We start from the raw sequence: 13311 nt of genomic DNA, 5'->3' as shown, positions 1-13311 counted from the left end.
TGAGAGTGACTGATTAACTTAGTCTATAGCAGTAGAGCAGCAGTATTTTGCAGGCCGGTCACATGACTGCATATAATACACTGTACCTTTAGGACACCACCATCTGGAGCCCTGTTCAAGCCATGCTCGAAGGAGCTTTGAGTGGCCCTTGGTTTTCATTTTTAAAGGCCATTCTTCCGTATGAATGCCTGGCTGGATGCAGGCCTTTAAGCAGATTCGGTCACTGCCTGAAAAAGCGAGAGCTCAGGCTCACAGTCATGTGGAGCATGTGGCAGTGCTGCTGTGAGCTAATCCTGCACATGCAATAAAAAAAATTATATAATGCCATTGTCCATAGGTCACGAGAACATTTCATTTCCTGATGACTGTCATGACCCAACAAATATAAAGGAATACATTTAAAGCTAGTTTCAGGCAGCTAACTGCTTGAAATGATTTAAATTGTGGAAGTGTAATGCAATAGGCATTCATATATTTATTAAGGCTGAATATTTCATGTGCTATGTTTATGCAACCAATCAGCCATCAATAGTATCACAACACAAATGAATGTACAAAAAAATCAACTAACACTCGTTCAGATGATATTCATTATAAAAAAGGGAATATTTTTAGTCCCCCATATGACAGAGACTAGTGAACGCAGAGTTTTCGAGGTGTGTACAAATGATGCAAGTGTCTGATGTGCAGATGCATTCACAACACATGCACCGCCTAGGATTGTTCCTTTCTTAAAATAGCCTGACGCCTCTGTGCAAGAACTTGTCAGGCAGCTTGTTTCCTGCTTGAATTGCCAGATTCTCAGGTGCTTGGTCCAAGAAAGACTGGGCTCAAGATTGCCAGCTATCATCAGAAGAGCTACCATCATTATCATCATCATCAGCAGGAGCAGCACCTAACATTTCGAATGTGCAGATGACTGACCAATCTTGTGCTATCATCACACCAGGAATCTGCATCTGGTCACGTCTGACAGTTCCATCTGAACACCAGAGGGCGCTGGGTCTTCCCAGGGGATGATGCCGACCCGGAAGAGGAAGAGGCCGGGGTCAAACACCAATAACCTCCTGTGCCAGGGTTACATTGCCTTGTTGCAATTCCTACGTTGCATTTCTTTGGTTTCCATCAGTTCTGCTAGCCTTCTTTTCCACGTACCTTGCTCTTGCTTCTTCCTTTGATCATTGTTGGTGACCGCCTGCCCCACGACTGAACTTTCTGCCTCCCCGGGCGCTTGGCTCCTTGCCATGGAGTCCGCTCCTCCCAAGCCGGGGCAGTGGTGGCCTAGCCGTTAAGGAAGCGACCCCGTAATCAGAAGGTTGCCGGTTCGAATCCCGAGCCGCCAAGGTGCCACTGAGGTGCCACTGAGCAAAGCACCGTCCCCACACACTGCTCCCCGGGCGCTGGTCATGGCTGCCCACTGCTCACTCAGGGTGATGGGTTAAATGCAGAGGACAAATTTCACTGTGTGCACCGTGTGCTGTGCTGCTGTGTATCACATGTGACAATCACTTTCACTAATGTCACCACTCCCTCACCTGCTGTAGCTTCCCTTTGCTCCCAGAGACGCAACTGGTCTGGTCCTGCCACCACAGCTCCACCGCCATGTCATTCACCATCAGCATGGGGTGTGGCTGTTGTCTAGTGGGTAACATGCTCTCCTTGGAGCCAGGAGACCACAAAGTGAAATGTCTCCAGGGGGACTGTTCCTGTAACTACTGATTGTAAGTCACTCTGAATAAGGTATAGCCATGCTGATGCTGTGCTGTCCTTCAAGGGGTCAGCAGACCATTGATGAACATGGACTATTCTCAACAGTAACACCAGTTGTGTATCAGGATATTATTGTAGTACCAGGATTTTTATGCACTGCTGTTATAGCTGGTGTCTTCCTCTTGTAAGTCGCTTTGGATAAAAGCGTCTGCTAAGTACAGTAAAGTAAATATTTAAATAACTAAATGCATACTGTACCCTGAAGATGACGGCTTTCTCTGATGGCGCCTCATAGGCTTTAAATGTGCCAAATGAAGGGCTACTAGCTGAGGATCAGGCATGGTTTGTGCTTCATGATGGATACTCCCCACGGTGGGATGTTACACCCGCAAAGAGATGCCACCACGACATGCCTGCAGGGACCCGAGAACAAGGACTTTTGGATGTAGAGATGCACGCAGAGAGAGCGAGAATGATGGAGGGAGGGTGTGGAGGGATAGGGTTTTGGGCCTTTTCGTGGAGAGCTGCCCTTTCCAAACCCCCGTGATGCTCCTGGACGACAGGCTGTGCCGGGAGCTTTGGCTGACTCTCCAAGGCAAGAGATTAAATCCTCTCAGGAGCCTTCATGGCTAAATGAGTCAGAGAGAGCTGAATGTAAAAGCTGCCGTTTTTAGATAGAAACAACTATTCTTGTGGGAGTACGGCTCCTCTGACAGGGAGAGCCCCATATAAAAAAAATACAATCTTTAGCTACATTTCAGCAACTCTCCAGGGCTGCATAAATATTTCCGTACTTTGCTTTGGACTTTTAAAATCCTGTCGGGACATCTTATTTCTGTTCAGTTTGTTCACTTTCAAATTCTGATCACATTTCATGTTTTATGCACCACACATGTATATAAATGCATTCCTCTTATGTGTCTCTAAAGACTTAGGGCTTTGGGTTATGGAAGTAAAATTAATATTTTTATGTGACAGCCCAGGCAGAAGTTTTGTGAGAAATCATGGCATGTAAATCAATACAAGGTACTTAATAGTGTTGTAGTCAAGACCACCTAAACCGAGACCAAGACATTGCCGAGAGAGGAGGGTATCAAGAACAAGACACTGCCGAGACTTGAGGGTACCGAGACCAAGACCAAGATACACTAAGGCGAGAGCCAGACTGAGACCAAGACCATGACCAAAAACAGGCATGACAATATCAGATGAACTGTATAGAAAAAATTCTATTGAATTGAATTATGTCTATCATAATTGAGCTTTAAAAAAGAGATGGGATGTACCAGAACGATGTTCATATTAAGTCTCTTATACCAGGGACAGAGGCCTCAGGTAAGCTATGAACATGGCTATTTAATGTTCCCTTGCTTTGAATTGAAGACAATGGACATTTGGCTCTTAAATGTTCAATGTTTCTCATGAAAAATAATTTGTCTGAATTCCTATAAAACAAGCAGTGACCCAAGAGTGAAAGTGAAAGTGAAGTGATTGTCATCAGCACATGGTGACACAGTGAAATGTGTCTTCTGCTTTTAACCATCACCCTTTGTGAGCAGTGGGCAACAAGTAGGGGTGCACCTGGCTAACGGCCAATAGAAAACTGAGCTCACGCAAAAATAGATGCTTCTGACTGGTTGCATTCCAATTCAGCCGTGTAATAAATAATGACACTGCTATGTGAGGATGAGCTGTTTTCCCATCGAGACCGCAATGTCCGAGACCAAGACAAGGCCGAGGCCAAATAGCGTCCAGACCAAGACAAGACCAAGACCACAAAAAATGGACCACAAATAAAGGACCGGTCTCAAGAACAACAACACTAGCATTTCATGTGGAATTGTGCAGGGAGAATAGACTCAAAGAACACTGTTTTGAACTGCACTAAACGTGTGAGCGTTGCCAGTCATCAGGCTTTCTCCAGTTTGAAACTCTTTTTAAGTATTAAATGCCATGTTTTGTGTGATAGTTACACCATCTAAGAGTGTCACAAGTCAGTCAGATAACTACCAAGTGATTCTTTGAATACGTCTCGGAAACTCCTTACCTTATACTAGCACACCAGTCACATAGTGCCCTAAATGCTGCCTCCCCATATTTCATTATCTGTACCCCAGGTTTAATTAGAAAGTCTGTGTCAGAGGTCTTGATTGTTCCGGATGGTGTAAACTGGAGGCATTTCTGATATGTATTCAGTCATATAGATAAAGGACCATTTTTTTTCATAATTGTGTAATCTCACTATATTGTCCTGCTCTAATGTGTTAAGGAGGAAGGGGAGATCAGAGGCCGACCTGCTTGTTCACCTGCGTGCAGAAGACCTTTTGGGAAATGCCAAGAATCCACAGTGACTGGCCACCTACACTAATTCAGTCTGAATGCTGCTTGAGACCTTTAGACTCAGCAACTACCTGTGGTCTCTGTGTGTGTGTGTGTGTGTGTGTTTGGTGTTTCTTCATCTGTCCTTTTCAGTCTGTCTGTGTTTATTTCCATTCCCAATTTTAGCTCCTTAAATGGAAGAAATCACATTAGGTGGCTAGTATGCCTCCATATTGACCTTTTGCTGTACCGACTGGACTCGGTGAGCCTAGACAAGTGAAAGACGGGCCTTTATTCGCTGATTGGTCTCTTGTGATGGCGCGCCAAACAGTCTGCTTGGGCTCCGAGCTTCACTGGCACCTCCGCTTTATTCGGTCGCAACACTTTCAATTCCTGCGAAAATCTCATGATGCCAGAAAGACAAAAAGCTAGAGGAAGTTGGTTGGAGAATAAGCTGGTGAATGTAGATAAGCCCCCAGCGCAACACAAGCCTGAATCCGGCTTTAAGATGAGATGAGTGATATGAAGCATGTAAATGGCCCTTATTTTATTTCGATGTGTTTTTTTTTTTGTTAAATGTATGATGCTTCTCGCCTCGATTTTACTGAATCGTGCTACAGGTACTTTTGGTTTAACAAAGGCACTTTTTTAAAAAATGCATCAGTCTGACCATCAGGTCTGGACCCAATTCAGTTGAGAGATGGCTTTTCAGTAAGCAGTCAGGCAGAACTTAGGATTGGGGATTTATCAGAGACAAAATAGAAGCAGGTCAAAGGTCTGAGGAGAACAAATCACTTTTATCATGCCAGCGGCCATCTTCATTGCTCAATAGGGAAATGTGCTCATGAACCCATTCAAGATTTAGATACATTTTCTATATAAACATATAAACTATTTTAAAAAGTATATGAAGTAAATTATAAGGTAAATCAGGTATTTGGCATTTTGTATCTGAATGAATTTGAAATTGCCACTTTGAATGCTTCTTCTTCTGACCAATATTTCTTATGCGATATGATAGTAGCACTCAAGAGGTGTGTTTTCTAGATTTACAGAAATAAATAGATACAAGGACTGCTTGCTAGATATCATTATCTGGGAGAAGCAGAACAATCCACGAGGGCTCCAATGCACTGTGTTTTATATATGACCAAAAAATATTTCCTTCAAAACACATGTATTTGAGTTTCAGTCTAAACGCTCTCTCTTATGTTTTCTGATGTTTTTGTGGATTAACTGTCACAGTCCCATGACGTAAAGCTGGAACTGGTGATTGCTAGAACATGTTTGTCTTAGAATAGGGGAGAGTGACTGTTAAGCAATCGGCACTTATGAACTTCATACCGAAAGAACAAGTATTCACTATTTCCCTACACACCCTGTCCTGAACATGAATACATTATAATATCTTCCTGAAGGCTTTTTGGGATAGAAAAACAGCGACAAGGGCTGCCCATTGAGTGCCAAAGATGTACAGCTCTAATGATGCAGGGAAAAATTACTTTTCCAACTTCCCATTCTAATGGATAATGAATGATATCATATTTCTGCCATGTCATTGCCATGTATTGGCCAGCCTGTTTTGTTTTGCTTTCTAGACTCATTACATCTCTACAGGGAGATGCTCTTTCTCAACGTTTTTCAGGACAAGGACCTCTCAAAATGCTGAGAAAAACACAGGCAGCATCCATAAATAAATGATGCATCTATCTTGCTCTATATGTTATGTCAGATGGTCAATAGAATGCATTCTGCATGGCTTTAAATAATGCATAGCACATTTGTAGGAGCTGTAGGAATAGGGTATAGGGTATATTGACATCAGGACATTCAGTTTTCTTGGTTTTCCTGTATGAGATGGGCTTACCCCATTTGGCTCTGACAGCATTGGCTGTGTTGGCTGCACCTCAGGCACCCTTTAACTTGACTTCCACTGGCTCAGTAGATGCATGTTCTGCAATTTCCTTCCTTGGGCTTCGATCGTAATAGCAGTAATGTCCTCTGTCGTCAGAGGACACCGTAACCTCTAAGGATAATATGCATCGTGCAATAAGTAATGTACAGAGGTGTGAGGCTGTTCAGTTCATCCCTCCACACGATACGAATTTGCCGCCTGCTAAATTATTTGTGTGTTTTGGTCTGTGATTTAATAGGTCCATGCATGGAAAAGTACTGACCTTCTAGATGCTGAGAAGGGCACAGAAACCAAAACTTTTTGTGGCATGTGATACACCAAGCCACAATAAAAGTAGGCCCCAAGACAGTCAGCTGACAGTTTTTTATGTCCAACCTCAGGCTGGGTGTGCCTGTTTCTCTTGGCACTAGCTCTCTTCGTCTGGATGCCAGGCTCATGGACGGCTAAAGGAGCGGAGCAGAGCTGGTTATTAGGGAGGGAAACGGGCAGTAAATCCCTGGGTTGTAATTCACACGTCGCCTTCAAACCACCACTCTCTCCTTTTATGTCGTCACCCCCGCGGGACCCTGTCTCTACAGCAGGGTGTTGACCCCTCTCAGCTCAATAGCCGTGGGTCAGAGTAAATATGTCGCCGGCCTGTTCTGCGGCCTGTCTACCCTCACTGTCGAACAATGGAGGGCCGAGATGGCGGTGCGGTTATACTGGGCTGGTGTCACGCTATGGGGCTTTGATGGATTTACCAGCCTGCCTTTCTGCCATTACTCCAAACGAGTCTGTCTGCCAGCAGAGGGCGTTGCTTTGGCTCCACAGCGTTGTCATTTAGCTGCAGTCTATATTGCAGGGCAATTAACATTTCCCCATTAAGAAATCATCTCTCTCGTTTTCATTTTTCATGGTGTCCAAATAGCATCCTATTAAGGCAAAGCAGAACTCAACATTCTTATTTCTTTAGTTGCAGGATAAATTTGGATGATTAATTAGGCTGGGCTGGATTATACAATAATGATGCTAATGATAGACCACAAAGTGCTCCAATTATCTCTGTTGTTAGAGGCATTTCAGAAGACTAGACACAGAAAGCTGGGGGAAATCAGAACACTTTAAGTTTTTTTGTTAAATCTTTTTATGATTTATTCAGAATGACCTTCATTCCTATGCAGAAGTAAGAAACACTGTATTTCTTGACCCATTCAGTCCATGTAGCCTTGTTGGTGTCATAGGAAGTGGGCGGTGTTTTGTTGCATGTCAGTGTGCGAGCTGCAGGAGTGCGAAAGAGAGCAGGGGAGATGCCCGTAGATGACCTTCATTAATATTTAAAGAGCAGGAAATGAGCTTGCTCTCTGGGATTAAACTGATGGCTGGTGCTCGCTCAGATGCTCAGGCCGAGAGGGGTGTGTCTCAGCCCATCAACCCTAAGCAGGAGTGCGTGCGGGTTGGACAAGTTTTCCTGAGCTGCTAGTGGGCTAGTAGCCCACCTGGAAACATATGCACCAGTCAAGAGTAGGAAATAATCTTATTCTGTAGCATTGAAAATTATGTCATTTGTAATGCAGAAACACTTCAGTAAGTAAATTACGGACCAGTTAAGACAGTCTGTCTAGAACAAATATCTTAAAACCATGACCAAGAATGCATCAGAATGAACAATGTGAAAACCACCACAAAAATAGCTTGATGGCCAAAAACACAGAAACAAAAGGGAACAAACTAAAACTAACCCGCAGGCGGGTGTCTAAGGACAGGAAACTGGAAACAAAACATACAGCAATCTCACAGGTAGCTGAGGCTGCACAATTAATCGAATTTTAATCACAATCAAGATTTTGGCTACCACAATTAAATTAAGATGATCGTCTGTGATCTGTACATTTAAATACCCAACCACCAGCGGGCGAACGAAAGCATAGACTGAGCGGCAACCTCAAGTGAAATGTGTGCGACTATGTGCACAACCTGCAAAAAAGGGTCAAATAATTACAAATCAAAAGTAATTGTAATTTTTTACTTTACTGTAGACAACGTTGTAATTAAATTACAGGAATATTCATGATTTCAATTTTAGTTTCACTTACTAGTAAATCATTTCACTTACTGTTTGTTTAAAGTAAAAAGTGCAATAAAAATGTGTTTTATCTAAAATAACGAATAATCAATATTGATAAAAAAAATTGTGATTATCATTCTACCTTACAGGTAACCACATGAATGTCTATAAGAGACGATTAGACCCTGTTAAATACAGAGAGCGGCCGCAGGATGACGCGACTGCTCTCTGTATTTAACAGGGCCTAATCGCTTCCACTCAATGAGCCTCAGGCGGGAGCGATTTGGACCTGTTAATCAGCCGTATGCGCAGCAGCGCCATAAATGCATTTATTGCAAAGTTATAAACAGTTGATCTTTTAGAGGAAAGGTGTGCATTTGTTGCCCAGGAAGGCCTCTCTTCCCGTGGGTAAATGTAATTAGTGTCATGATGAATGTTAGCACAGCTCATGTCACTTTTTTTTTGTTTTGTTTAGCATGAGCCGACTATGACTATGTGACCATGTGAATGAGCTTATCTGTAAGGCCTGCATTTGCGGCTTGTGACCCTCTGCTATTTAGCTCAAGTGCAGCCTTGATCTTTTTTTATTATTTGGTTTAGATTCTTTCATTTTCGTCTGAATATGCGTTGAATGTATTGCTTTTGTATCGCTTTGTTTGAGTAAGTAAGTCAAGGTGCATTAAGGGTTCTGCAGATGAGTGAAGCGCCTCTGCCTGCTTTGACAGCCTCATCCTCAAAACCTTGAGGGTTCAGCTCTTCAGTCTCTCATTATCTGTTTGTTGTTGTTCTTCATGCCTTCCGTACTTTCATCTGGCAAAAAATGGAGCTGTACGTGCAACAAGGGGGCAGGCTGTTCTTTCTCACTACATCCTTTAACGCGTCTGTGTTGAAACGGCTAGAAATGGGAAACACAACTATAGCTCATAGTAAACGAATGGCAGATGCATTTAACTGGTTTTCACAAAATAGAGGTCATAGTTCAGAGGTGGTGGCCTGTGTACAAACTGCATTTTTGATTGGCTAAGTTGTCCTATCTAAAAACAGACTATTATCATGATTTCTGTAATGTGATTCTTGAAGTATTAACACAGTGTATTATGACAGAACGGGGCAGTGGTGGACTACCGGGTAAAGAAGTGGACTCATAATTATAAAGATGCAGGTTTACTGCTCCAAAAGAGCAGTCAATGCCACTGAATGTTTTATACACTATCAGTTCAAAGTTTGGATGCTTACTGTGTTGTGGTTGTGAAGACCTAGATGGAGAATCCAGTACAAGAAACATTAAGTAGCAGGAGAAAGTGAAGTGTGTTTTGATGGATCTGTTTTTTCAGAGTCGCCTCTTTTTACCTTCATAGCTGCTTTGTTCATTATAGTCATCATCAAAAGTCGCTTCACAAGATGCTTATTAACATGATTGAATGATAAGAAAGTGTTAGGCAAATATCAAATATTTAACTTTTTTTGGTTTGTTTAATTACATAACCTCATGTGTGTTATTTCATAGTCCTGTGTCTTTTTCTATAATGTATAACTACCTTGCAAGGCATTAAAATTAGTTCTTGGTCTTTAGCAGAATATAACTGTACAGAATAGCACAGATTAGGCAAATTGTATCTAATAGAATACATATTTATTCTGTAGTCACCGTCCTTTGGTAGTTCTGTTTCGAAATAGGGACCAACAATTTTTTTAAGCCAATGGGTGCTTATATTTGGAGCACGTCTCCAAGGAGTGAACCACATCTGCTCTGCTGATGCCAGAGGAGAATGGAGGTTACTGTTGGATTTTAGGGCATGCTCTCTTATGCCCACTGGCCCACAATGTTCCCGAGGGGCATCATTTCATCTGCTGGAAACAAGATCAGTGCTGATCTGGCTTCTAGTGACAATGGCTTTCACATCCATTGGTGGATTCATATCCTGTTTTAGCATGACACCTCACATGACTTAAATGACCATTAGGTGCTAGACAACAGTATGGGCTATGCTTTTACTGATCATCTTTCCACATGTAAAGTCTACATGTGTCAACCATACGTTGGACAGATTTGGCTGTCAGAAGAGTGTTTCTCCGAATCTCTTCATGAGAGGAGACCTTGACCGATGTCAGCTCTTCATAAGCAGAGCACAGGCTGAGTGAATCGTAGTGTAATCTGCTCTCAGTGGTGACTCTGTGCCAATGGTCCAGGGCTAACACAATGGAAAGGAAATTATGAAATGATTTTAGTGTCAGATACAGACCCTTTGGCTTTTGTGTGTGTCTACTTTGTATTATTTTTTTTTTACAAAATGCTGCATCGTGGTTCGCTTGACTTGAATGATGTTTATCAATTTGTTATTGAGTTGAATAGTGCAATGTATTGTAATGTATTGAATCTAATTTTAGAATTATAATTTATTTGTCCTCTAGTAGCTGGCTATAATGAAATATCTCAAATTTAGGACAAATTAGACAATGAGTTGTATCAGAAGATCGCTCTGGATAAGGGTGTCTAAATGCTGTAAATGTAATTACTAGTGAAGATTTGATATTTATTGCTGACTTTTAGTCTAATTCCTGGTTCTAATAGGAAGAATTTGGATGAATCTCAGAGATATACACTAACTGTTTACAGCTACAGTATGTATTGCGTTCAGTTAAAATGATGTACTGTGTTCCTGCCCAAGTTATTTACTGCAATGCTCATAAAAATCTGAAAAGAAGAACTTTTATCATCCCCAGTAACACACTGTGTTGGAGTACGGCAGCAAGAGAAAAAGCAGCACACACAGACAGATTGTCACCCTCATCCTCCACACACCAGTTTCCTTGGTAACCGCAGTGCTGACAGCTGAGTTGCCACACCAGCTAACATCGTTACTCACGCAGTAGGCCAACCCTGTCTAATTTAATCTTATTCAACCCCATTAACCTGCGACTTGATAATAAATAAATGTGGCCGGCAATGTTCCCTTTTTTTCTCGCCAAATGGGATCTAAGCTTTCTGTGTCCCTTGTTTTTATATGTGTAATTGTGATTCAATGGAGGGTTTATATCCAGAGTAATCTGTGCGCTGAAACGGGATGCTGTCCGGGATGCTTTTTCCGGAACGTTAATCTCGAGCCCTCATGGAACACAACCAAAGTGAGGTGGGGACGAGCTTAACACCCATTGACCATTTCCCAGGGAAAGGAGAGGAACATGTGGGGCAATCATGCTCTAAATTGGAAAAAGGAAAGCTGTCAATATTTGCTTGGTTCTGTCAGACCTGTGGATTTAACCAGGAATAGCTTCTAATTTAACTCCTCCCCTCAGGAGATTACAAACCCCTTCAATGACTACATGACCTCACCATTGACCTCTTTGTGGACCCTGGAGACAGAACCACTGTATTGGCGTCTTGGGGCCTTTGATGGCCCTGCTTGATGAAGGGGACTTTGATACTGATGTCTTCATAGATATGCAATTTAGAGCAAGATGCACTGATGGATTCTACTGATGAAAGCACTATGCGGTATTCCAAATATTCTGCATCCATCTGTACACCTTCCAGTAGTGAGATATGTGATGAGTTATGCAGGCTGCTTTGGACATATTAATCATGCATCATGAATCCATTTTACCTACACAAGATTTATGAATGAACAAACAGAAATATTTCCCTTTGGGAGTAATAACGAATTGTACTCTATACATATACCTATCATGATATGACCTCCATTGACCAGATTTTAACCCAGTTGAACCATTATGACAGATTTTGCTCTGAAAGTTTTATTTTTAAAGCAATTTTGAGTACCCTATTTTTTTCAACCTGTACTACAGAAATTAATAAATATGATTGATTTGAATTTTTTTTTTTTTCATGACTATCAATGTGAACCACTGTATTTTTTTTAAACAATCAGTAGCTTCAGAGGCTGCTACCCATGAACAATTAAAGAACCATGACTTTTTCAAGAGTGCCAGAGATCAATATCCACAAGTGCAAGTGTCTTCGTCCTTGAAATGGCAGATGCATGTTCTCCCTGTACCTCATTTGATTCCAAGTTTATCGTTTACAAGCATAGGACTCCCCGTTAATGAGTTTTGGTCTCCCGGGGTATTAAATCTTGGCCCTGACCCCAGCTGTCATGCAGAAATCACAGCTGGAAACTCTTGTCTGCATGTTTGATCGTCTTATTACAACCACCCCGCTGCCCCCTTCTAGACCCCTGTCTCCTTGTGACATGTTTAATTCATTATTCACCTGATGGGCTGAAGGTCCACAGTTTAGCATTATTTTGTCCTTCGATAAGGTTGTTTACTCTGCAAATAAAGTCAAGTTTAAAAAGCATCACTGATTCCATCTTACGTATATCGTACGATGAGGCAGGCTGCGCATCTTCATGTTTTTTCCTGGGGCTTTATAGGGGATGGAGGATATCCTGGTCTGCTGTTCTCATTGCCTTTTTTCTCTATGGCTGTTACGTCCCCGGTCTAGGGTCAGGGACATAACAAATGGGACATATGGAGGATAAACTCCAAAACGACGCAACAACACTTAATGCTAATACTTTATTACAAACAAAGACATTTAAACAACAAAACAAACACAAAACAGGTCTGGGCAGTCTAAGTCTTATCTTCTGGTCCAAATCCTTCACTTCACCAACAACATTCTTCTCTCACACCAACAGTCTATCTTCACCAACAAAGTCCTCTCTTCACCAAACATTCCCCCTCTTCCAAAACATCCTCCATTTTGAATCCTCTTCCCGATCACAATTATGGCAGGAAGTGGGAGGAGTCCAATCACGGGCTGACGAGGAGCCACCCTGCAACGTTACAGAGACAGAAAGAGAGAGAGACACACACAAACACAACAGAAAACACCCATAGTCTGCCACGGGACGTCACAATGGCATTTAAATCTTGCCTTCGCTATTATCCATCTGCTGAGGCTGTGAGTGAGGTACAAGCAGCCATGCACAGCATGTCAGGGTTGTAACTCATGCTATGGTATGCCACAGTGCTTGCAGAGACTTGTGTGCATGCTTGGTAGTACCAGCTGGCTTTGTACCCAAATTCATTCACTAATTGCACTAATTCTACCCCCTGGAGAAACATCGCTAGGTCCTAGTCTGTAATTTAAAGATCAAATAAGTAAATAAACCATTAGGCAACAATATAAATCCTTCAAACAAATGGAAGTGACTGTTTTTACAATATTTTAAAGTCTGTATTAACATTATTTAACCACAAATGCTCATACTATTGGACATATAAGGAGTATTTTCAGTGTTGTTCGCTTTGCATGATTGAATAGGTGTTTCTGTGTCATCTTGTATTTGGGTTGTAC

General features: G+C 42.0%; 1 protein-coding gene across 19 annotated transcripts in view; it reads left to right on the top strand.

Moving 5' to 3' along the window:
- Positions 1-13311, top strand: part of ppfia2 (PTPRF interacting protein alpha 2) — a 131780-nt gene that overhangs the window by 71240 nt on the left and 47229 nt on the right. The window lies entirely within an intron of this gene.

This window comes from Denticeps clupeoides, chromosome 15 (genome assembly GCF_900700375.1).
Source record: "Denticeps clupeoides chromosome 15, fDenClu1.1, whole genome shotgun sequence".
NCBI lineage: Eukaryota > Metazoa > Chordata > Actinopteri > Clupeiformes > Denticipitidae > Denticeps > Denticeps clupeoides.
This window is presented reverse-complemented; position numbering and strand designations above follow the sequence as displayed.